This window comes from Arachis ipaensis, chromosome B1 (assembly GCF_059453495.1).
Source record: "Arachis ipaensis isolate K30076 ecotype BB chromosome B1, ASM5945349v1, whole genome shotgun sequence".
NCBI classification, from domain to species: Eukaryota; Viridiplantae; Streptophyta; class Magnoliopsida; order Fabales; family Fabaceae; genus Arachis; species Arachis ipaensis.
In genome coordinates this window covers 143,210,010-143,235,398 of record NC_142436.1, presented here as the reverse complement: position 1 = coordinate 143,235,398, position 25,389 = coordinate 143,210,010, and the positions used below count along the sequence as shown (strand labels likewise).

The following is a 25,389-nucleotide window of genomic DNA, read 5'->3' as shown; positions in this document are numbered from 1 at the left end:
AAGACCGTCATCAATCCTGCTTGGAAGACCATTCCTGAAGACTTCAAAGTTCAAGCTGGATGCATTCTCAGGAACTTACTCCTTTGAGATAGATGGCAGAACAGTGAGTTTCAGTTTAAATGAAGCTATGAAGCATCCTCCAGAAGATCATTCTATCTTCCAATGCGACATTATTAATGAAACTATAGCTGAAGTTCACCAGGAAGAATTAGAAGAAAAGTATATGGAGCAAGGTCCAAGTGTGGGGACACTTTCTGAAAACAATGAGAAGACCCTACCATTATCACCAGCCCCGGATAATCCAGAGCCTAGCTATAAGCAGAAACTAGAGTTAAAGTCCCTTCCCCCACACCTCAAGTATGCTTACCTTGAGGACAAGCAGAAGTTTCCAGTCATCATTGCAAGGGAACTCACTTCTCAACAAGAAGAACAACTACTCCGGGTGCTGAGAAAATATAAGAAAGCAATTGGATGGAGCTTGGCGGACATAGTAGGCATTAGCCCCCAAGTTTGTGAACACAGAATATTCTTAGAAGAGGGAGCAAAGCCTGTCCGTCAGCCTCAAAGAAGATTAAATTCCACCATCTTAGAAGTTGTCAAGAAGGAAGTGACTAGGCTACTTGAAGCATATATCATTTACCCGATTTCAGATAGTGAATGGGTCAGCCCAGTACAAGTAGTGCCCAAGAAGTCTGGAGTCACAACAAAAAAGAATGAGCACGGAGAGCTCTTGACAACTAGAGTGCAGAACTCATGGAGAGTTTGCATTGACTATAGGCGTCTCAATCAAGCCACTCGCAAGGATCATTACCCCTTGCCATTCATTGATCAAATGCTTGATCGCCTGTCAGGTAAATCTCATTATTGTTTTTTAGATGGCTATACAGGATACTTCCAAATTCATATAGCTCCTGAAGATCAGGAGAAGACCACTTTCACATGTCCCTTTGGAACTTATGCTTATAAGAGAATGCCCTTTGGCTTGTGCAATGCACCTGCTACTTTCCAAAGATGCATGATGAGTCTTTTCTCTGATCTTATCGAGAACTGTATGGAGATTTTTATGGATGATTTCAGCATATATGGTTATTCATTTAGCCTTTGCTTGGATAGTTTATCTAGAATGTTAGACATATGTGTTAATACAAACTTTGTGTTAAATTTTGAAAAATGTCACTTTATGGTCAAACAAGGAATTGTACTAGGACATGTTGTGTCTAACACTGGCATTTCTGTAGATCCAGCAAAGGTGGATGTTATTTTTAGTTTACCTTACCCCTCCTCCATGAGGGAAGTCCATTCGTTCCTTGGCCACGCAAGTTTTTACAAGAGATTCATTAAGGACTTCAGTAAGGTAGCATTACCTTTATCCAGATTGCTGTAGAAGGAAATTGAGTTCGAGTTCAGTAAAAGCTGTATGCAAGTGTTTGATAAGCTGAAGAATGCCCTGACTCAAGCTCCAATTGTGAGAGGACCAGACTGGAGCCAGCCATTTGAAATCATGTGTGATGCTTCCAACCATGCAGTAGGAGCGGCGCTGGCTAAGCGCGAAGGTAAGGACCTTTTTGTAATTGCTTATGCATCTAAGACTTTAGATGCTGCTCAGTCTAATTATACTACTACTGAAAAAGAGCTTCTTGCTATTGTTTTTGCTCTGGATAAATTCCGAGCCTATTTACTTGGTACTAAGGTGGTAGTGTACTCAGACCATCCAGCTCTAAAATATTTATTAGCTGAAAAGGAGTCCAAACCAAGGCTAATACGTTGGATACTGCTGCTGCAAGAATTTGATTTAGAAATTAAGGATAGGAGTGGTAATCAGAATTTAGTGGCATACCACTTGAGTCGCCTTGAGTACATTAAAGGTGACCCCACTCCTATAAATGATAATTTTCCATTTGATAACTTACAAGCAGTATCTGAAGTAGTTCTTTGGTATGCACCTGTAGCTAATTATCTAGTTAGCCACACTTTTCCTCCAAATTTTACTAAGCACCAGAGAGACAAGCTGAAAAGTGAGTCCAAATATTATATATGGGATTATCCATATTTATGGAGGTGCGGTGCTAACCAGGTAATTAGACGGTGTGTGCCTCAATCAGAATTCCAGTCTATTTTAGAGGCTTTCCACTCATCTGAGAGTGGAGGACATTTTGGCCCTCAAAGAACAGCTAGAAAAATTCTAGACTGTAGATTCTGGTGGCCTACTCTTTTTAAAGATGCTGCTGAATTTTGTAAATCTTGTTCCCCATGCCAAAGGTTTGGTAATATATTCAAGAGGGATGAGATGCCTCAACAGTTTATGCTTTTCTGTGAAATTTTTTATGTTTGGGGCATTGACTTCATGGGTCCATTTCCAAATTCTAGCGGTTACTCTTATATACTGTTAGCCGTTGATTATGTTTCTAAGTGGGTGGAAGCAATTCCTACCCGCACTGATGATGCTAACACTATTGTTTCCTTTGTTAGAAATCATATTATCTGTCGCTTCGGATCACCACGAGCAATCGTGAGCGATCAAGGCACCCAATTTTGTAACAAGAGACTAACAGGATTACTGAAAAAGCATGGGATAATTCACAAGGTAGCAACAGCTTATCATCCCCAGACCAGTGGACAAGCAGAAGTCTCTAACAGAGAGATTAAACATATTCTAGAGAAGATAGTAAAACCTCACAGGAAGGACTGGAGTGCCAGGCTACAAGATGCACTCTGGGCATATAGAACAGCGTACAAGACACCCATTGGGATGAGCCCCTTCCATTTGGTATATGGAAAGGCTTGCCACCTCCCCATAGAGGTAGAACACAAGGCTTTCTGGGCTGTGAAGGAGTGCAACATGAATCCTACAAAAGCTGGTGCTGAAAGAAAGCTGCAACTAGCAGAACTAGAGACTCTTTGCCTAGAAGCATATGACAACTCCAGGCATTTCAAGGAGAAAATAAAGGCTGTCCATGACAAGCACATTAAAATGAGAGAATTCAGACCAGGGGAGTTAGTCCTACTATATAACTCCATACTGAGGCTCATGCCAGGTAAACTGATATCAAGATGGGAAGGTCCATACATAGTAGAGAAGGTAAAGCCATACGGAGTTTTCCACCTGCGTCATCCTATTAACTCCAAATTTCTAAAGGTCAATAGACATCGCCTAAAGCTTTATCATGGTGAAAAGATGAAGAATCAAAAGGAAGTAAAGATTTTCCTCTTGGAAGATCCACCAAGAGAAGCTGAATGAGCCTAACGAGCGTCCAACTTAAGGACGTAAAAGCAAAGTGCAAGGTGGGAGACAACCCACCATGGTATGATCGTTCCGTTTCAGTCTTAGTTTTATTTTTACTTTATTTTTATGATGTTAATGACTCTTATCATCATCCCTGCATTTAGCTGCATATAGTTTGCATGAGCATTTTGCATATTTTCAAAAAAAATGGTGTACGCAATGCGGCAGCGTCGCTGACGCGTCCGCGTCACCAGTGCAATGTGAAGAAAAGGAAGTTGACCAGTAAGTCACGCGAAAGCGTGGCTGAAGGCGTGCCTTAGGCACAAATATGCCCACGTGTCCACGTCACCCACGCGGCCGCGTCATTTGGAAAATAAGCCTCCCACGCGTTTGCGTCAATCACGCGAACGCGTAACCCTAACAATCGACGTAAAGGAGGTGTATGGCAGCAAGTTGCGATGGAACTGGGCTGGAATGATGCTAGAAGCACCAGCCCTGTCACACGACCGCGTGTCCCTCGCGTCCGCGTCGTCCTTCTAGCATGGCCATTCATGTGATCGCGTCACCCGCGCGATCGCGTCACCCAAATATTTTGGCAACATAATTTGAAACAAAGAGTTACGCGAACGCGTCGCTGCCCTCACGCCATTCGCACAAATCAAGTCACGCGACCGTGTGACCCACACGTCCGCATGACTTGACAAAAATCACACACCACGCGATCGCGTGACTCAATGTCTGCATCACATGCGGCGCACAGAATATCCAGATCAGCCAAAATATCTTATCTTTTCTTCCCCAAATCCTAATTTTTCTTTTCCTCTAATATTTCTTTCTTCCCCCTTCTTTCTACTTCTTTCTCACTTTCTACTTCTTCCTTTTCACCACCATTATCAACGTTTTTATTTTCCTCTTCCCCTCTTTTCTTTCCCATTATTATTCTTATTTTTATGTTTTATTCTTCTTTTTTCTTTTTACCTTCTTTATCTATATTTTCTTTTTCCTTTTCTTCTTCTTTCTTCTTAATTCCTTTTAATTGGTGTTGGAAATTTATTTCGGTCTCTATTTTCTATATTTTGCTTGTGAATTATCATGGATTTGTTTGACAATTATTATCACTCTTTAAAGGGTTACTTGCATGTCTATTTTATATTTTCAAAAACATATTTACCATACATGCTATGTGTTTGTGAAAAAGCCTGTATGGCATCATGCACTACCTTCATGTTATCATACTACCTTAATGCCTGCTTTTCACAAAACTCCTTTTATATTTTATTAATTTAATTTCATTGTCAATATGGTGCGCAGAAATTGTGATTACACTTTGATTATGTAAAATTCATTGCTCTTTCTTTCCCTGGCAATGGCACCAAAAACATGATGCCAATACCATGGTTCACAACTTCGTACAACTGACCAGCAAGTGCACTGGGTCGTCCAAGTAATACCTTACGTGAGTAAGGTCGAATCCCACGGAGATTGTTGGTATGAAGCAAGCTATGGTCACCTTGTAAATCTCAGTCAGGCAGATATAAAATAGTAATGGGGTTTTCGAAAATAATGCTAAAATAAGGATAGAAATACTTATGTAATTCATTGGTTAGAATTTCAGATAAGCATGTAGAGATGCTTTCGTTCCTCTGAACCTCTGCTTTCCTGCTATCTTCATCCAATCAATCTTACTCCTTTCTATGGCTAGCTTTGTGTAAGGATGTCACCAGTGCCAATGGCTACTTTCGATCTCTCTCGGGAAAATGATCCAAATGCTCTGTCACAGCACGGCTAATCGTCTGGAGGCATCACCTTTGTCGTTGGTTGCATCCTATTCCTCCCTGTGAAAATGGTCTGATGCGCTGTCACTGCATGGCTAATCATCTGGAGGTTCTCGATCATACTGGAATAGGATTTACTATCCTTTTGCGTCTGTCACTACGCCCAGCACTCGCGAGTTTGAAGCTCGTCACAGTCATTCAATCCCTGAATCCTACTCGGAATACCACAGACAAGGTTTAGACTTTTCGGATTCTCATGAATGCCGCCATCAATCTAGCTTATACCACGGAGATTCTGATTAAGGAATCTAAGAGATATTCATTCAATCTGATGTAGAACGGAGGTGATTGTCAGACACACGTTCGTGGATTGAGAAAGGTGATGAGTGTCACTGATCATCACCTTCTCCATAGTTAGGCGCGAATGGATATCTTAGATAGGAACACACATGTTTGAATAGAAAACAGAAATACTTGCATTAATTCATCGAGACACAGCAGAGCTCCTCACCCCCAACAATGGAGTTTAGAGACTCATGCCGTCAAAGAGTACAAAGTTCAGGTCTAAAATGTCATGAGATACAAAATAAGTCTCTAAAAGTTGTTTAAATACTAAACTAGTAGCCTAGGTTTACAAAAAATGAGTAAACTATGATGGGTGGTGCAGAGATCCACTTCTGGGGCCCACTTGGTGTGTGCTGGGGCTGAGACTTAAACAATTCACGTGCATAAGGCTGTTTTGGGCGTTCAACGCCAGGTTTGGATCCATTTCTGGCGTTGAACTCCAACTTTTAATCCTTTTCTGGCGCTGGACGCCAGAATTGGGCAGAGAACCGACGTTGAACACCAGTTTACGTCGTCTATCCTTGATCAAATTATGGACTATTATATTTTTCAGGAAATCCCTGGATGTCTACTTTCCAACGCAATTGGAAGCGTGCCATTTTGAGTTCTGTAGCTCCAGAAAATCCACTTTGAGTGCAGGGAGGTCAGAATCCAACAGCATCAGCAGTCCTTTTTCAGCCTGAATCAGATTTTTGCTCAGCTCCCTCAATTTTAGCCAGAAAAATACCTGAAATTACAGAAAAACACATAACTCATAGTAAAGTCCAGAAATATGAATTTTTCCTAAAAACTAGTGGAAATAAACTAAAAACTAACTAGAATATACTAAAAACTATATGAAATTAACCCCAAAAAGCATATAAAATATCCGCTCATCACAACACCAAACTTAAACTGTTGCTTGTCCTCAAGCAACTAGACAAATAAAATAGAAGACTAATAGGTTGAGAAGCAATAATATCTCAGAGTTTTTGAGTGAAGCTCAGATTCTAATTAGATGAGCGGGACTAGTAGCTTTTTGCTTCCGAACAGTTTTGGCATCTCGCTTTATCCATTGAAGCTCAGAGTGATTGGCATCTATAGGAACTTAGAATTCAGATAGTGTTATTGATTCTCCTATTTCAGTATGATGATTCTTGAACACAGCTATTTCATGAGTCTTGGCCGTGGCCCTAAGCACTTTGTTTTCCAGTATTACCACCGGATACATAAATGCCACAGACACATAATTGGGTGAACCTTTTAAATTGTGACTCAGCTTTGCTAAAGTCCCCAATTAGAGGTGTCCAGAGTTCTTAAGCACACTCTTCTTTCTGCTTTGGACCTTGACTTTAACCGCTCAGTCTCAAGTTTTCACTTGACACCTTCACGCCACAAGCACATGGTTAGGGACAGCTCGGTTTAGCCGCTTAGGCCAGGATTTTATTCCCTTAGGCCCTCCTATCCACTGATGCTCAAAGCCTTGGGATCCTTTTTATTACCCTTGCCTTTTGGTTTTAAGGGCTATTGGCTTTTTTTTTTCTGCTTTTTCTTGCTTCAAGAATCATTTTTATGATTTTTCAGATTATCAATAACATGTCTCATGTTCATCATTCTTTCAAGAGCCAACATATTTAACAGTCTTAAACAACAAATTCAAAAGACATATGCATTGTTCAAGCATTCATTCAGAAGACAAAAAGTATTGCCACCACATGTAACTAATTAGAATTTCTCTTATTAAAACTCAAAATTTTATTGCCTCTTATTCAAAAGATCTACTATTTTATTCATGTTTGCTGATGATGAGAAAAATAAACTATGGCTTAATTGGAGATAAAATCAAAATAGATACTAATTACTACTATATGACTCCTAAGGTGAACTTCTCTAATAACACTATCATAGAGTTAAAGCAGAAATTGGAATTTAACAACCTTTGTTCTGGGAAGTGGGTGTTCCTCTGATCCGTGGGGTGCTTGGTTCTTCAAGAGATAACTTCTGGCGCTTCAATTCCCTTAAGTCACGCCCTTGCTCCTCTTGTTCTTTAAACATATAGGTAAGAATTTGACTGTGTTCCTTCTGTTCTTTTATTATTTGTTCCATAGCTTCCCGTATCTTAGTAACAGACGTCTCAAGATACTCCCAGTATTCAGATTGAGGGATTTCTGGGAGAAATTCCTGTGTTTTCTTCTTGGTGGGATCATCCTGTGCTTGTTGTTTTTCCATTGATGCTTTGGTGATTGGTTTCTCAACTGAGATATACTCAGTTATTCCCATCCTTACTCCGGCGTCCTTGCAGAGCAGAAAAATCACGCTTGGATAAGCCAACCTGGCTTCTTTAGAATTTTTGTTAGCAATTTTGTAGAGTTCAGCTGAGATTAGCTGATGAACTTCCACTTCTTTTCCCATCATGATGCAATGGATCATCACTGCTCTTTTAACAGTGACTTCAGAACGGTTGCTAGTGGGCAACAGAGAATGCCCAATGAAGTCCAGCCATCCTCTGGCGACTGGTTTGAGATCTTCTCTCTTGAGTTGATTTGGGACACCCTTTGTGTTGGTGGTCCACCTGGCTCCAGGGATACATATGTTCTCTAGAATCTTATCCAGGCCCTTGTCTGTTCTCATCATTCTCCTGTTGAAGGAGTCTGGATCATCTTTCAGCTGAGGTAGCTTTAAGATCTCCCTGATCCTGTCAGGGTGGGTATGAACAATCTTTCCTCTGACCACGGTCCGATAGTCATAGAAAGCAGTCCTAGATAGTTTCTGCTTGTCAGTTTGCCACATATTAGCATAGAACTCCTGAACCATGTTCCTCCCTACTTTCGTTTCAGGATTAGCTAGGACTTCCCAGTTCCTGATTCGAATTTGCTCCTGGATCTCCGGATATTCATCTTCTTTCAGATCGAATCTAACTTCCGGGATCACTGATCTCAGACCCATTATTTTGTTATAATGGTCTGAATGTTCTTTAGATAAGAACTTCCCTTGATTCCAAAGTGGTTTTGGAATGCTCTCTTTCTTGCCTCTTGGAGTGGGTTGTTTTCCTTTAGGAGCCATGATCTTAGTGATCGCGGATAAACACACCAAACTTAGAGGTTTGCTTGTCCTCAAGCAAAAGAAAAGAAAGGAGAGGGATAGAAGGAGAGCTAGGGGCAATTGTTGATGGAAGGGGAGGGAGGCCGAACCCAAATTTAAAGGGAGGGAGGGTGGGTTTTCGAAAAAAAGAGATAAAGATATGATAAAAGAGATTGATTTGGAAAAGACAAGATAGAAGATATGATAAGAGAGGATATAGTTTAAAATTGAAAAGATATGAAAGATTTTTGAAAAAGATAGATCTAGATTTTGAAAAAGATGAAGTGGAGATTTTGAAAAAGATATTGATGAGTTGAAAAGATAGATTTGTTTTTTTTTTTAAAAGATTTGAAAAGAGTTGGATTGAATTTGCAAAGAGGGTTTGTGCTTATGGATTAAGATATATTTGATATTTTTAAAGTAGGATTTTTAGAAATTAGGGATTTTAGAAATCAGGGTTCTTAATATGTTTATGCAAGAAATCATGAATTGAAGTATGAAAATTAAGATTAGAATGAAAAAATATGAAGAAAAATGAATTTGCCTCCTCCCCATCATCCTGGCGTTTGAACGCCCAAATACTGTTCTCCTGGGCGTTCAACGCCCAGTTGTTTCCCTTTTCTGGCGTTGAACGCCAGATTGCTATCCTTACTGGCGTTCAGCGCCCATTGGCTGCCCCTTTTGGGCGCTGAACGCCCAAAATAGGCTCTTACTGGCGTTTTCTTGCCAGTGAGCTCTTTTTCTCTGTTTTGTGTGCAGATTCCTTCTGTAACCCTGTGAACTTATGCAATTGATTCTTTACCTTGTTATCAATGAACTCTATATAAACAAATAAAAATAAAAATAGAAATAGGGCAAAATGCTTGGAGGATTGATGCCCCATGGCTGGGTTGCCTCCCAGCAAGCGCTTCTTTATTGTCTTTAGCTGGACCTTGCTGAGCTTTTAGTCTAGCTTCAGCCTTGAGCACTCTTGCTCAACGTTGCCTTCAAGATAATGCTTGATTCTCTGTCTATTGACAATGAACCTCTTATCAGAATCAATATCTTGAAGCTCCACATAACCATATGGTGATACACTTGTAATCACGTATGGTCCCCTCCACTGGGATTTCAATTTCCCGGGGAATAGCCTGAGTCTAGAGTTGAACAGCAGAACCTTCTATCCTAGCTCAAAGATTCTAGATGACAGCTTTCTGTCATGCCACTTTTTTTATTTCTCTTTATAAAGCTTGGCATTTTCGAAAGCTGTGAATCTGAATTCCTCTAGCTCATTTAGCTGGAGCAATCTTTTTTTCCTGCTAATTTGGCATCAAAGTTTAGGAATCTGGTTGCCCAGTAGGCTTTATGTTCCAGTTCCACGGGCAGGTGACATGCCTTACCATACACAAGTTGGTATGGAGAGGTCCCTATAGGGGTCTTGAATGCTGTTCTGTAAGCCCACAGAGCATCATCCAAGCTCCATGCCCAATCCTTTCTACGGGTACTTACTGTCCGTTCTAGGATTCTCTTTAATTCTCTGTTAGAGACTTCAGCTTGCCCATTAGTTTGTGGATGATATGGAGTAGCCACTTTATGGCGAATTCCATACCGAACCATGGCAGAGTAAAGCTGTTTATTGCAGAAGTGAGTGCCCCCATCACTGATTAGTACTCTAGGGACACCAAACCTGCTAAAGATATGTTTCTGGAGGAACTTCAGCACTGTTTTAGTATCATTGGTGGGTGTGGCAATGGCCTCAACCCATTTTGATACATAGTTAACTGCCACCAGAATATAAGTGTTTGAGTATGATGGTGGGAAAGGTCCCATGAAGTCAATTCCCCATACATCAAACAACTCAATTTCCAAGATTCCTTGTTGAGGCATGGCGTAACCATGAGGCAGATTACCAGCTCTTTGGCAACTGTCACAGTTACGTACAAACTCTCGGGAATCTTTATAGAGTGTAGGCCAATAGAAGCCACATTGGAGGACCTTGGTGGCTGTTCGCTCACCTCCAAAATGGCCTCCATATTGAGATCCATGGCAATGCCATAGGATCCTTTGTGCTTCTTCTCTAGGCACACACCTACGGATTATTCCGTCTGCACATCTCTTAAAGAGATAGGGTTCATCCCACAAGTAGTACTTTGCATCAGTAATTAATTTCTTCTTTTGTATCCTGTTGTATTCCTTGGGTATGAACCTTGCAGCTTTATAGTTTGCAATATCGGCAAACCATGGTGTTTCCTGAATGGCAAATAAATGCTCATCCGGAAAAGTCTCAGAGATCTCAAGAGAGGGGAGGGGCGTCCCTTCTACTGGCTCTATCCGGGACAGATGATCAGCCACTTGGTTCTCTGTCCCTTTTCTGTCTCTTATTTCTATATCAAACTCTTGCAGAAGCAACACCCATCTGATGAGCCTGGGTTTTGAATCCTGCTTTGTGAGTAAATATTTAAGAGCAGCATGATCAGTATACACAATCACTTTTGATCCTACTAGGTATGATCTGAACTTGTCAATGGCGTAAACCACTGCAAGTAATTCTTTTTCTGTGGTTGTGTAATTCTTCTAGGCATCATTTAGAACACGACTAGCGTAATAAATTACATGCAGAAGCTTGTCATGCCTCTATCCCAACACTGCACCAATGGCGTGATCGCTGGCATCACACATTAGCTCAAATGGTAATGTCCAGTCTGGTGCAGAAATAACTGGTGCTGTGACCAGCTTAGCTTTCAGCGTTTCAAACGCCTGTAGGCACTCTGTGTCAAACACAAATGGTGTGTCAGTAGCTAGCAGATTGCTTAGAGGTTTTGCAATTTTTGAAAAATTCTTTATAAACCTCCTATAGAATCCTGCATGCCCCAGAAAGCTTCTGATTGCCTTAACATTGGCAGGTGGTGGTAATTTTTCAATTACCTCTATTTTTGCTTGATCCACCTCTATTCCCTTGTTTGAGATTTTATGCCCAAGAACAATCCCTTCAGTCACCATGAAGTGACATTTTTCCCAGTTTAAAACTAGGTTGGTCTCTTGGCATCTTTTCAGAACAAGTTTCAGGTGATCAAGACAGGAGCTGAATGAGTCTCCATATACTGAGAAGTCATCCATGAAGACTTCCAAAAATTTTTCCACCATATCAGAGAAAATAGAGAGCATGCATCTCTGGAAGGTTGCAGGTGTATTACACAACCCAAATGGCATCCTTCTATAAGCAAACACTCCAGATGGACATGTGAATGCTGTTTTCTCTTGATCCTGAGGATCTACTGCAATCTGGTTATAGCCTGAGTAGCCGTCCAAAAAGCAGTAATAATCATGACCTGCTAGTCTTTCTAGCATTTGGTCTATGAATGGTAAAGGAAAATGATCCTTTCTGGTGGCTGTATTGAGCCTTCTGTAGTCAATACACATGCGCCACCCTGTAACTGTTCTTGTAGGAACCAGTTCATTTTTTTCATTATGAATCACTGTCATGCCTCCCTTTTTTGGAACGACTTGGACAGGGCTCACCCAGGGGCTATCAGAAATAGGATAAATAATTCCAGCCTCTAGTAATTTGGTGACCTCTTTCTGCACCACTTCCTTCATGGCTGGATTTAGCTGCCTCTGTGGTTGAACCACTGGTTTGGCATTATCCTCCAATAAGATTTTGTGCATGCATCTAGCTGGGCTTATGCCCTTAAGGTCACCTATGGACCTCCCAAGAGCTGTCTTGTGTGTCCTTAGCACTTGAATAAGTGCTTCCTCTTCCTGTGAATTTAAGGCAGAGCTTATGATCACTGGAAAAGTGTCACCGTCTCCCAGAAATGCATATTTCAAGGATGGTGGTAATGGCTTGAGCTCGGGTTTAGGAGGTTTTTCTTCTTCCAGAAGAATTTTCAGAGGCTCTTTCATGTCCTCTGAATCCTCTAAATCAAGCTGAACATCTTTAAAGATGTTTTCCAACTCTGATTCGAGACTCTCAGCCATGTTGATCTCTTCTACTAAAGAGTCAATAAGATCAACTTTCATGCAGTCTTTTGATGTGTCAGGATGCTGCATAGCTTTGACAGCGTTCAACTTAAACTCATCATCATTGACTCTCAGGGTTATTTCCCCCTGTTGGACGTCAATGAGGGATCGTCCAGTTGCTAGGAAGGGTCTTCCTAGAATGAGAGTAGCACTCTTGTGCTCCTCCATTTCCAGCACAACAAAGTCAGTAGGAAAGGCGAATGGCCCAACTCTGACAATCATGTCTTCAATCAAGCCTGATGGGTATTTAGTGGAGCCATCAGCAAGTTAGAGACATATCCGGGTTGGTTTAACTTTTTCAGTTAAACCAAGCTTTCTGATAGTGGATGCAGGTATTAGGTTGATGCTTGCCCCAAGATCGCATAAAGCTGTCTTGGTGCATTGACCTTCTAATATGCATGGTATCAGAAAACTCCCAGGGTCTTTAAGCTTTTCAGGAAAGCTTTTCAGAATGACTGCACTGCATTCTTCAGTGAGGAGAACTCTTTCTGTTTCTCTCCAATCCTTTTTATGACTCAAGATCTCTTTCATGAACTTGGCATAAGAAGGTATTTGCTCAAGTGCTTCTGCAAATGGAATCTTTATTTCAAGAGTCCTGAGGTAATCTGCAAAGCGAGCAAATTGCTTATCCTGCTCCTCTTTCCGGAGTTTTTGAGGATAAGGTATCTTGGCTTTATATTCCTCAACCTTAGTTGCTGCAGGTTTATTTCCTACAGAAGTGGTTGAAGAAGCCTTCTTAGAGGGGTTGTTATCAGCATTTGTGTGTGTCTGATCCCTCACTGGCAATTGAGTGCTAGGGTTAGAAGCTGGAGTGAAATTGGACACCAGCTCCTTGTCTGTTCCTGGCGTTTGAACGCCAGAACTGTGCCCATTTTGGGCGTTCAGCGCCAGATCTTGCCCAATTTGGGCGTTCAACGCCAGATCCTTGCCTATTTCTGGCGTTGAACGCCAGTTCTGAGCATGGTCTGGGCGTTCAGCGCCAGCCTTCCACCAAATTTCTAGCATTTTAGTTCCAGAATTACTTTTCCCTGGGCTCTTACTGTCCTCAGGTGAATTTTGGGTGGTTTGCTCATTTCTTAGCTTTTTGCTGCCTTGAGGTGGGGTATTTAATGTTTTCCCACTTCTTAATTGAACTGCTTGGCATTCTTCTGTTATTTGCCTTGACAGCTGCTGCTTTGTTTGCTTAAACTGTTCTTCCATATGTATATTAGCCATCCTTGTCTCTTGTAGTCTATCTTTGAATTCGGCTAACTGCTTTGTTAGAAAGTCCAATTGCTGATTGAATTCAGCAGCTTGTTTTACAGGACTGAGTTCAGCAGTTGCTGTTTTAACCTATTCTTTCATGGAAGGGTCACTGCTTAGGTACATATGCTGATTCCTGGCAACTGTATCAATGAGCTCTTTAGCCTCTTCAATTGTCTTTCTCATGTGGATAGATCCACCAGCTGAGTAATCTAGAGACATCTGAGCTCCTTCAGTAAGCCCATAATAGAAGATGTCTAACTGAACCCACTTTGAAAACATTTCAGAAGGGTATTTTCGTAGCATCTCTCTGTATCTCTCCCAGGCATCATAAAGAGATTCACTATCTCCTTGTTTAAAGCCTTGGATGTCCAGCCTTAGCTGTGTCATCCGTTTTGTAGGAAAGTATTGATTCAGGAATTTTTCTGTCAGCTATTTCCATGTCCTTATGCTGGCCTTAGGTTGGTTATTCAACCACCTCTTAGCTTGATCTTTTACAGCAAATGGAAACAGTAATAGTCTGTAGACATCCTGATCTATTTCTTTATCATGTACTGTGTCAGTAATCTGTAGAAACTGTGCCAGAAACTCTGAAGGTTCTTCCTGTGGAAGACCGGAATACTGGCAACTTTGCTGCACCATGATAATGAGCTGAGGATTCAACTCAAAGCTACTGACTCCAATGGAGGGTATGCAGATGCTACTCCCATATGAAGCAGTAGAGGGGTTAGAATATGACCCCAGAGTCCTCCTGGACTGTTCATTTCCGCTTAGGTCCATGATGGAGAAAGGGAGATGATGTAAAATAGAGAAAATATATATTTTTTTTATTTCGAAAATAAGATAAAGATAAATAAAAATGGGTGAAGATTTTCGAAAAATTGAGGAGAGAGAAAGTGGTTAGGAAGTTTTGAAAAAAAATCTGAATTTTAAAATTTGATTTTCGAAAAAGATGCTTTAAAATAGAGAGAAAAGCAATAAGATAGCACATGATTTAAAATTTCTAGATCTAATGCTCCTTGTTTTCGAAAATTTTTTTTTTGAGGGAAAAAGACCAAGGAACACCAAACTTAAAAATTTTAAGATCAAGACACGAGGAAAACTCAAGAACACTTTGAAGACTCACAAGAACACAAGAACATGAAGGAAGAACACCAAACTTAAAATTTTTAGAGAATCAAACTAAAATTTTCGAAAAACACAGAAAAATCAACAAGAAAACACCAAACTTAAAGTTTGGCACAGGATTTAATAGAAAAATTATTTTTTTTTCTTTTGAAAAAGATTTTAAGAAAAGGGAAAATAAGGATTCAAAAATTCTAACACGACAACAATAAGAGACTCTAAACTAAAAAGAGAAATTTTTCCTAATCTAAGCAACAAAATAAGCCGTTAGTTGTCCAACTCAAACAATCCCCGGCAACGGCGCCAAAAACTTGGTGCGCAGAAATTGTGATTACACTTTGATTATGTAAAATTCATTGCTCTTTCTTTCCCTGGCAATGGCACCAAAAACATGATGCCAATACCATGGTTCACAACTTCGCACAACTGACCAGCAAGTGCACTGGGTCGTCCAAGTAATACCTTACGTGAGTAAGGGTCGAATCCCACGGAGATTGTTGGTATGAAGCAAGCTATGGTCACCTTGTAAACTCAGTCAGGCAGATATAAAATAGTAATGGGGTTTTCGAAAATAATGCTAAAATAAGGATAGAAATACTTATGTAATTCATTGGTTAGAATTTCAGATAAGCGTGTAGAGATGCTTTCGTTCCTCTGAACCTCTGCTTTCCTGCTATCTTCATCCAATCAATCTTACTCCTTTCTATGGCTAGCTTTATGTAAGGATGTCACCGGTGCCAATGGCTACTTTCGATCTCTCTCGGGAAAATGATCCAAATGCTCTGTCACAGCACGGCTAATCGTCTGGAGGCATCACCTTTGTCGTTGGTTGCATCCTATTCCTCCCTGTGAAAATGGTTCGATGCGCTGTCACTGCATGGCTAATCATCTGGAGGTTCTCGATCATACTGGAATAGGATTTACTATCCTTTTGCGTCTGTCACTATGCCCAGCACTCGCGAGTTTAAAGCTCTTCACAGTCATTCAATCCCTGAATCCTACTCGGAATACCACAGACAAGGTTTAGACTTTCCGGATTCTCATGAATGCCGCCATCAATCTAGCTTATACCACGGAGATTCGGATTAAGGAATCTAAGAGATATTCATTCAATTTGATGTAGAACGGAGGTGATTGTCAGACACATGTTCGTGGATTGAGAAAGGTGATGAGTGTCACTGATCATCACCTTCTCCATAGTTAGGCGCGAATGGATATCTTAGATAGGAACACGCAAGTTTGAATAGAAAACAGAAATACTTGCATTAATTCATCGAGACACAGCAGAGCTCCTCACCCCCAACAATGGAGTTTAGAGACTCATGCCGTCAAAGAGTACAAAGTTCAGGTCTAAAATGTCATGAGATACAAAATAAGTCTCTAAAAGTTGTTTAAATACTAAACTAGTAGCCTAGGTTTATAAAAAATGAGTAAACTATGATGGGTGGTGCAGAGATCCACTTCTGGGGCCCACTTGGTGTGTGCTGGGGCTGAGACTTAAACAATTCACGTGCATAAGGCTGTTTTGGGCGTTCAACACCAGGTTTGGATCCATTTCTAGCATTGAACTCCAACTTTTAATCCTTTTCTGGCGTTGGACGCCAGAATTGGGCAAAGAACTGGCGTTGAACGCCAGTTTACATCATCTATCCTTGAGAAAAGTATGGACTATTATATATTGCTAGAAAGCCCTGGATGTCTACTTTCTAACGCAATTGGAAGCGCGCAATTTTGAGTTTTGTAGCTCTAGAAAATCCACTTTGAGTGCAGGGAGGTCAGAATCCAACAGCATCAACAGTCCTTTTTCAGCCTGAATCAGATTTTTGCTCAGCTCCCTCAATTTCAGCCAGAAAAATATCTGAAATTACAGAAAAACACACAACTCATAGTAAAGTCCAGAAATATGAATTTTTCCTAAAAACTAATGGAAATAAACTAAAAACTAACTAGAATATACTAAAAATTATATGAAATTAACCCCAAAAAGCATATAAAATATCCGCTCATCACAATACAAACAGGTTATTAGTTTGAAAGACTTGGTAATCTAACTTGGACATTGAATGCTTGATCTATGCTACTCATGCCTTTGCCGGCATGCCAATAAACATCTTGCATTTATTTGCCATCACATGCACGTACTATCTTCCCTACGATGAACTTTTCACATGTAGTTTAGACCATGTGTTAACGACATCCTTCTCCACCGTGCACTGATTATCTACCATCATATTCGCTCCCTTGCTCGAACCCTTCACTTTACACATTACTTCCTCTTTCCTTTTTCAGGATAGCCACCAAGAAAGGAAAAGAAAAGCTACTCCCAAACCACCAGCAAGGAGAGGTACAAAAAGAGCATTAGTGGCAGAGCCATCTTCAACAGCAGTAAAGCCCTCAACAAAAAGATTCAAGAGGATCATCAAGGTCGACAAAAAAGAAAAAGCCTTCCCAGCAAAGGACACTGCGCGGTTTCCTAACCGCTACTGTGAGCAGATGTTTCCCATCCTGGCAGAGAGGAATTTTAACAATGAATATCTTCTCATCCACCCAACCCGCATTGCTAAATTTGTTGAGCCGCAAATTGAACGAAGACAATGGGGATTCCTACGAAGACAGTCACGGCAGGTTAATCTCTCATGGGTAGTAGAATTCTACTCTAACTTTCACATGCCAACCATGCAGTCTGTCTATGTCCGTCAGAAGCAAGTTCCCATAACTGAAGAGGCCATTCAACAAGCTTTAGATCTTTCCCCTGCTCCAGAAGGATTGGACGCATTCCAAGAAGCCTCACTCAAGTGCCAGACATACCAATTTGACTGGGACGCCGTTCTCAGAGTTCTAGCACAACCTGGCAGTCTATGGATCTACGGATACCATCGTTCCCAACCAAAAGGGATATCGGCTTCAGCACTTACCTTGGAGGCTCGAGTATGGGCACAGATTATGTCTCATTATGTCTTTCCAAGCACTCACGAGTCCTCCTTCACTGCAGACATGGTTGTTTTACTCTGGTGTATCCTTACAAACCAGCACCTCAATTTACCAAGACACATTCGGAATGCAATGGGACACGTACAGATAGCGGGCAACTTACCTTTTTCCACCTTGGTTTCAGATCTTGTCTCGGCAGCCGGAGTCTCTTACAGAGCTGGGGACACCAAAGCCTTACTTCCACGGGATGATCAGTATGTCCCCAACGGAAAATATATCAGACTACCAGCAGCCACTACAAGCCAGCCTACAGAACTGGCTGAAGACATTCCTCCTTCAACACCACAAGCACCTACAACAACCCAACTGCTCCATCAGATACTTGAAAGGTTGGATCGGCAGGAACACAAAGCAAAGTTAAGAGAGCGCCGCAATAAGTGCCGATTCACATACCTTAAGGAGCTATTTATGGGAAAATACAGATCTGACAATGACCCAGACACCCCGGACTCCACCTCATTTACCAGCACAGGGAGCCATGACGGTCCCGATGGTAGAGATGCTGTTACCAGCCCCCCTTTGTTCCTGACAGATGGCACCAAGGACGGTGCAAAGCCTTAAGTGTGGGGAGGTCGGTCAGTACCTGACTTCCGGAGGTAATTTCTTTTCCTTAAAGCACCAATAAAATAGGATATTTAGTTAATTTTTCTTTTGTTTAGGATAGGATAAATTGCATAGTAATAATTAGTTGCATGCATGTTCTACTTGATTGAAAATAATAAGTTTCTTCTAAGACCCTACTTTTTGAAAAATTTCACTAATTTAAATCAAAAACCTTGTGTAAACTTGTTTGAAGTTGTATTTGGAACATAGTTTGAAAAGCTAAGAACACACAACCTGTGAGATTTGAGCTTAATTACATGGTTACATTATTTAACCATAATTATTTTATTCTTGTGTGTTTACTTCTCTATGATTGTAATCTTCATTTTGTTTCATCCTATATGTCCAATATTTAATATGTTATATACATGCGTATGATTGAGGCCATTATTTGTTTAGCTCACTTATCCCAAATAAGCCTACCCTTTAAATTACCTTTGTTAGCCACTTTGAGCCTTTTAATCCCATTTGTTCTATATTTTACCACATTAATAGCCTTAAGTGGAAAAACAATTAAATATCTCAATTGAATCTTTGGTTAGCTTAAGATAGGAATGGTGTGTTAATTGAGTATGGAAAAATTGTGGGAACAAGGGTTAATAAGGGGATGTGTCATGATAAAATAATAGGAATTTGGGTACCTACTCATGTGAGACTAGAAAAATTAAAAATCCGTGTGCATTGGTAAGTTATGTTTATTCTTCTAAAAAAAATTTATTCAATAAATAAGTAAATAAATAAGGGGATAAAATTACCCCAATGTTAAGTTAATGAAAAATCAATGAATATGTGATAAAACTAAAGAAAGGTTGATACATGAGTATGTAATGCAAAAGTAAAGACTATGGGTAGCTAGGCATGAATTAGAATTATATAGAGTATATGTATGTCAGGTGAGAGCTTAGGTTAATTAAGGATTCAATTTATAAAGCTCACTTAGCCATATATATATATATATACCCTTACCCTTACCTTAGCCCCATTACAACCTTGAAAAGACCTCATGATGTTTGCATTGGTATGTTAAATATTGTTGATTGGTTAGGTGAAGAACAAATTTTAGAAAGCATGACTAGAGAAGAGTAGAGCGATTACCCTATACACTTGAGAGAATAGAGTGCACGTACACTATCAGTGAGGGTTTAATACTTAATTCTATGTTCCCTGCTTTCATGAGCTGTCTTCTTACAATGTTACCTGTATTTACTATATGAATTGAGTTAGTGAAATCTAATTTATATTTGTCTTGAAGAGCTTATTTACTTTTAATCAAGTAGATAAGAAATATATAGTTGCACACACACACACACACACACACACACACACACACATTAAGCATGAGGACATGCTAAGGTTTAAGTGTGGGGAGGTTGATAAACTATTATTTTATTATTTATAGTGTATTTAATTGTGTGGTTTTATCAATTCTTTACCCACTTATTCATATGATAAGCATGTATTTACAATTCCTTCCCAAAATCACTCCATGGTTGAAAACTTGCTTCCTAGAGACTTTTAATCATGTATTTTAATTCTCCTTTATCCCATTCGATGTCGTGATCCGTGTGTTAAGTGTTTTAGGCTTCATAGGGCATGAATGACTTGGAAATTGGAGAGGAAGCTTGCAAAAAAGGAAGGAACACAAGAAACTAAGGAGATGACCAGCGAGCAATGACGCGAGCACATGGCCCATGCGAACGCGCGAAATGAAGAATTCGCAGCGACGCGAACGCGTGCCTGACGTAAACGCGTGGATTGGAGTCTGCACGAATGATGTGAACGCGTGAACCACGCGAACGCGTGACAAAGAAAATCGCTGGCTGACGCGAACGCGTGGACGACGCGTACGCGTGACCTACGCGATCTGCAAAAATAACAGAATACGCTAGGGGCGATTTCGGGCCGCTTTTTGACCCAGTTTTTTGTCAAGAAACACAGACTAAACCTAGGGAACATGCAGAGACTCAACACGCATCCACACATATTCAGATTCATCACATTAGGATTACACTTAGTTATAGATCTAAATCTAGATTAGTGTTACATTGATAGTTTTATACTTTTGCTTGGATTTTTGGATGCTGAAAGTCATTACCTCCGTCGAAGACATTATTTTAGTTTGTTTCCTTACACCCTTATTTTTAATTAGTTACTCATTGACTCTATTCAAATAAGTATGTTACATTTTTAACTTATTAATATATGAAGTTATTTTCCTTTTAATTAATTTTAATTCTCTATTTTATTTTAATTAATTATGTCTTCTCATATTTTTATGATTATTAATTTCATGTCAATGGAGTAGAATTTCTACTTGACATGGGGGTTGATTAAGAGGTGATACTTGAGTTGGAATGCTCAAGTGCTTGGTTAAACTGGACGTTGTTAGCCAACTTCATACTTACTAACACTAGACCTCCCCAAGGGAGAGGCCTAGGATCTGAGAGTAAGAGTTAGTTCAATCGCCATATTTTCCCTTATTTAGTAAGGGGTAATCGAGTGAGAACAACAACCCTTTTACAACACACTTGAGAAGATCCCAACAAGGATAGAAGTTCCACTTAATTATTCCCCCAATCAAGGCCTTTTATTTAGAATATCAATAATTATTTTTAGTTTATTTTTTTATTGCCTTAATTTACAATTATTTTAGTTATTCATTATCAAACTCAACTTTCTGAAAATTTTCTGATTAATAAATTAGCACTCTTTCCTGCAACTTGTTGGGAGACAACCTGAGACTCATACTCTCATTATCTTTATTTCTAAAATTGTGACAACCCTTTTTAAATTGGTGAGACAGATCTTAGCCGGTTAAGAGCTATACGTGCAACGCTGTTCTCTTAATTGAAATCTCTTAATTGGTTAACTTCTGCCACGTATCAGTGGTAGACTGTCGAACCACTTAATTGCTGTTTTGTTAGGGTTGTTGGGAAGGCTTTGCATCGAATAGCGTCCGATGCGTCGGTGAGGTATATTCTGCTTCTGAAATTATTGAGATGATGGCTTGGATCTGATGTGCCATCGTATGGGGTCATGTCGGGAGCTTTGAAGTCCTTTGGGACTTTGGCTTTCATAATCTCTTTAGTGAATGAGTCTTGATCTTTGCGGGGGTTATCTTCATGACTAGATTGTGTAGTCTTGGTTTTTAGATCGGCTTCGAGTTTTAAGAGTTTATCCTCCAACTCTCGGCGTCGCCTAGTTTTCCCCTGGAGATTTCTTTCAGCTTCCCATTGATGTTTGGCCTCTTTTTCGAGCTGTTTGAGGCAATCTTGTTGAGCTTGTAGGGCCTCCATGATTTACGTGTTTGGTGAATTCTTGTCTTTATTTGGTTGAGGTGTATCCTTTGGTGTGGTGTCCGCGTTTTTATGCGGAGTTCTTTCCTCCAATCCGGAGTCATGATCGTTGTCAAGGTTGTCCGTCATGGTAACGGGATGACTTCCAGGTCCCCGACAACGGCGCCAATGTTCCGTGGGTTACCTGAAACTGTAGGTCGATCTCGAACGAGATCTTCTGTACTGGTCGGCGCTGTTGTGTCCGACTTGATGATGGTGGCCAGAGCCGCCATGTTCGACTTGTTGGACTTGGTGGTGGTGCTAATAGTCCTTCGTTACCGGATGGTGGTGGTACCTGCAAGGGACTCCGATGATTAAGTTAGCAAGGGTATTAAGCAGGTTTTTAGTAGAATTAGAGTATGAGTTATACTTGGGTGCTCCAATGTATTTATAATGTCGTAGAGTGACCTTTTCTGGAGATAAGATAGTTATCTTATCTTATCTTTGAGTGGATTTATCTTTATCTTGGGGGAACCGCCTTTGTCTCTTTAGGCTTGGGCTGCCTTTGAACTTGGGTCGTATTTCTCTGCTTGGGCCCTTTTTGAGCTTTCCTGGTGATTTGGCTGATCTCTTTGAGAAGAGATCGGATAGTCCGGACCTAAAGAGGTCGGTCGACTCAGCCCGAATCGTACAGCTCGACCCTGTGCATGAACACATATCAATCCCACCAAAACCAGCAGAAGCAGGAGAACCATAAATCCTTCCACCCTCCCAGATTGGACGACAAATGATATCCGAAATCATGCACCATACAACTCCATATATGGAATCCTCTTGATTAGCTATAGTACACTCAATAGCTTAATTATTGTGTGTCAAACTGTCAATATCATTGTTAGACAAGGGACCTATATGAATTAATTTGAAAACAACATTGGTATAGTAATAGGACCACATGTGGAAGAAAAATCGGACATGCTGTATGACTTTGAATTATTGTACTGGCTAGTAAAGAAGCTCGTGTATCGCATGCATATCTTTCGTTTTCCTGCTTGTAATGTTGTGGAGTAATGAGCTAAACTCAGAGTTGAGAATGAGATGGAATTTGAACAATGAAGAGTTGTTTTTTCAAATACACGTATATATGCAAGTGTTGAAGACTAGCTTGAAGTGGTAGCAAGTGCCACAGACGAAATGGAACTTCAGTCTCCTCATGTTGATGAACAGCGGCAGCAACCACTCCGAATCTACTTCATCCCATACCTCGCAGCCGGTCACATGCTCCCTCTCACCGATATAGCAAGCGTCTTCGCCGCACGTGGCCACCACGTGACCATCATCACCACATCATCCAACGCCCAAATCATCCGCAACTCCACCCCCCACCACCCCAACCTCCTCGTCCATACTGTCTCCTTCACCTCCCAAGAACTAGGACTCCCCGACGGTATCGAGAACCTCTCCCACACCTCCGACGGCAACACCTTCACCAAGATGTACTTCCTTATGGAGGACACTCTCCGGGAGCCCATTGAGCACTTCGTGGACCACCACCCACCCGACTGTATCGTCGCTGACTTCATGTTCCCGTGGGTGGAGGACTTGGCCAACAAGCTCCGCATCCCAAGGTTGGTCTTCAATGGCTTCTCCCTCTTCGCCGTCTGCGCCGTCGAGTCCTTCAGGGCACACCCCGTCCCTCCCGATGCTTCCCCTCCCTTTCTCATCCATGACTTCCCTCACTTTGTCACCATGAACGCAACCCAACCACGGGCTATAAGGGAGGTCCTAGAGTCGAAGCTGGAGGCAGAGCTCAGAAGCAATGGACTAATAGTCAACAACTTCGCAGAGCTCGACGGAGAAGAGTACATCCAGTACTACGAGAGAACAACGGGACACAAGGCATGGCATCTTGGACCTGCGTGTCTTCTTCACAGAACCGTTGAAGAAAAAGCGCAGAGAGGACAGAAGAGCGTGTTGAGCGCTCACAAGTGTATGAGCTGGCTCGATTCCAAGAAACAAAATTCGGTGGTTTACATATGCTTTGGGAGTCTCTGCTGCTTCCCGGATAACCAGCTTTACGAGATAGCATGCGCGGTGGAAGCATCGGGTTGCGAGTTCGTGTGGGTGGTGCCGGAGAAGAAGGGAAAGGAGAATGAGGAAGAGGAAGAGAAACAGAAGTGGCTGCCAAAGGGGTTTGAGGAAAGGAATTCAAAGAAGGGAATGATTATAAGAGGGTGGGCCCCGCAGGTTCTGATATTGGAACACCCTGCTGTAGGAGCGTTTGTTACCCATTGTGGGTGGAATTCCACCGTGGAAGCGGTTAGCGCCGGGGTGCCAATGATAACGTGGCCGGTGCATGGTGAACAATTCTATAATGAAAAGCTGATAACTGAAGTGCGTGGGATTGGAGTGGAGGTTGGTGTAGATGAATGGAAGTCAACTGGCTACGGTGTAAGAGAGAAGGTTGTGGGAAGAGGTCGCATAGAGGTGGCTATAAGGAGGTTGATGGATGGTGCCAATGAGGCCCAAGAAATCAGAGGGCGCGCTCAAGAGCTTGGGAAGAAGGCTAGAGCTTCTGTTCAAGAAAGTGGCTCATCCTTTAACAATTTCACTGCCTTGATTAATGAACTTAAACGTTTGAGAGATTGCAAGCATGTGGATTAATCATATCTTCCAATCATTCCAAATATAATTAATGATGCATAGTCAAGAGAATGTAGAGAAGAATCAATGGGAATAACAGTCTTTCTCATTGGGTAGTGTTGTGGCCTGAGAAGAATCTCCGACGAGGTATACGTTAGTCTTCCAAAAACACGCTCAAGTCAATCAGTAGGTTCACAATAAATGTTGTGCCGACTTATATCTTATATAGTCGGTTTTGACAATTGTAATTTGAAGGGTAAAGTATATTTTTTGTCTTTAAAGTTTGGCAAAAATTTTAAAAATGTTTTTAAGTTTTATTTTATTTTAAGTTTGTCCCACAAGTTTTTGATTTGTATCAAATATATTCTTGACGGCTAAATTTTCAAAAAATTTAAGACCAATTTAACAATAATGCATGAAAATTATGCTTGATTTGTTTGTGTTGAGAATTGTTCTTATGAAATTATTATTAAATTAATCTTAAATTTTTTGAAAAAATAGCTGTCAGAAGTATATTTGATGCAAATCAAAAATTTGTAGAATAAAATTAAGAGTATTTTTAAAACTTTCGTAAAATTTTAGATACAAAAAATATACTTTATCCTAATTTGAATTATGATGTTGGTGTCCGACTGTTGACTGTATATGGTCGGCTAGTTTAGTGCTTTGTATGTGATTGCTATTGGAACGAGTCTATATCTATAATCATTTAGCGGTTGTATCCAACTTGTACTTGTTGGTTTGTCTTTATTTAAAGGGTTTAAACAAAGAATGCTTGTGAAAGTTAGTACTCCAGATAGTGAGTTTTTATTATATCGAGATTATTTTTTACATGAGAAGTTCCCCCTTTACTGGTGTCCGAACCCAATCAAATTCTTGATGTGGAGGAGTTAAGTGAGGCGGATGAGGGAGCGTTAAATCTTTTTGAGGGAGCGTTAAATCTTTTTGTAGCTTTCATGTTCTTATGCGAGTTGTTATTACAAGGGTTAAGTATTTTTTTTTTTGTTTCTGAGATTTTAGGTTAAAATCAAAATCGTTTTTAATTTTTTTTTTATTAAAATTATCTTTAATATTACAAAACGTTATAAAATTATCATTTTATTCATTA

General features: G+C 40.6%; 1 pseudogene; it reads left to right on the top strand.

Moving 5' to 3' along the window:
- The first annotated feature begins 22,645 nt into the window (after window positions 1–22,645).
- On the top strand, window positions 22,646–25,112 carry LOC107637894 (UDP-glucosyl transferase 73CC6 pseudogene; annotated as a pseudogene).
- Window positions 25,113–25,389: the final 277 nt, after the last annotated feature.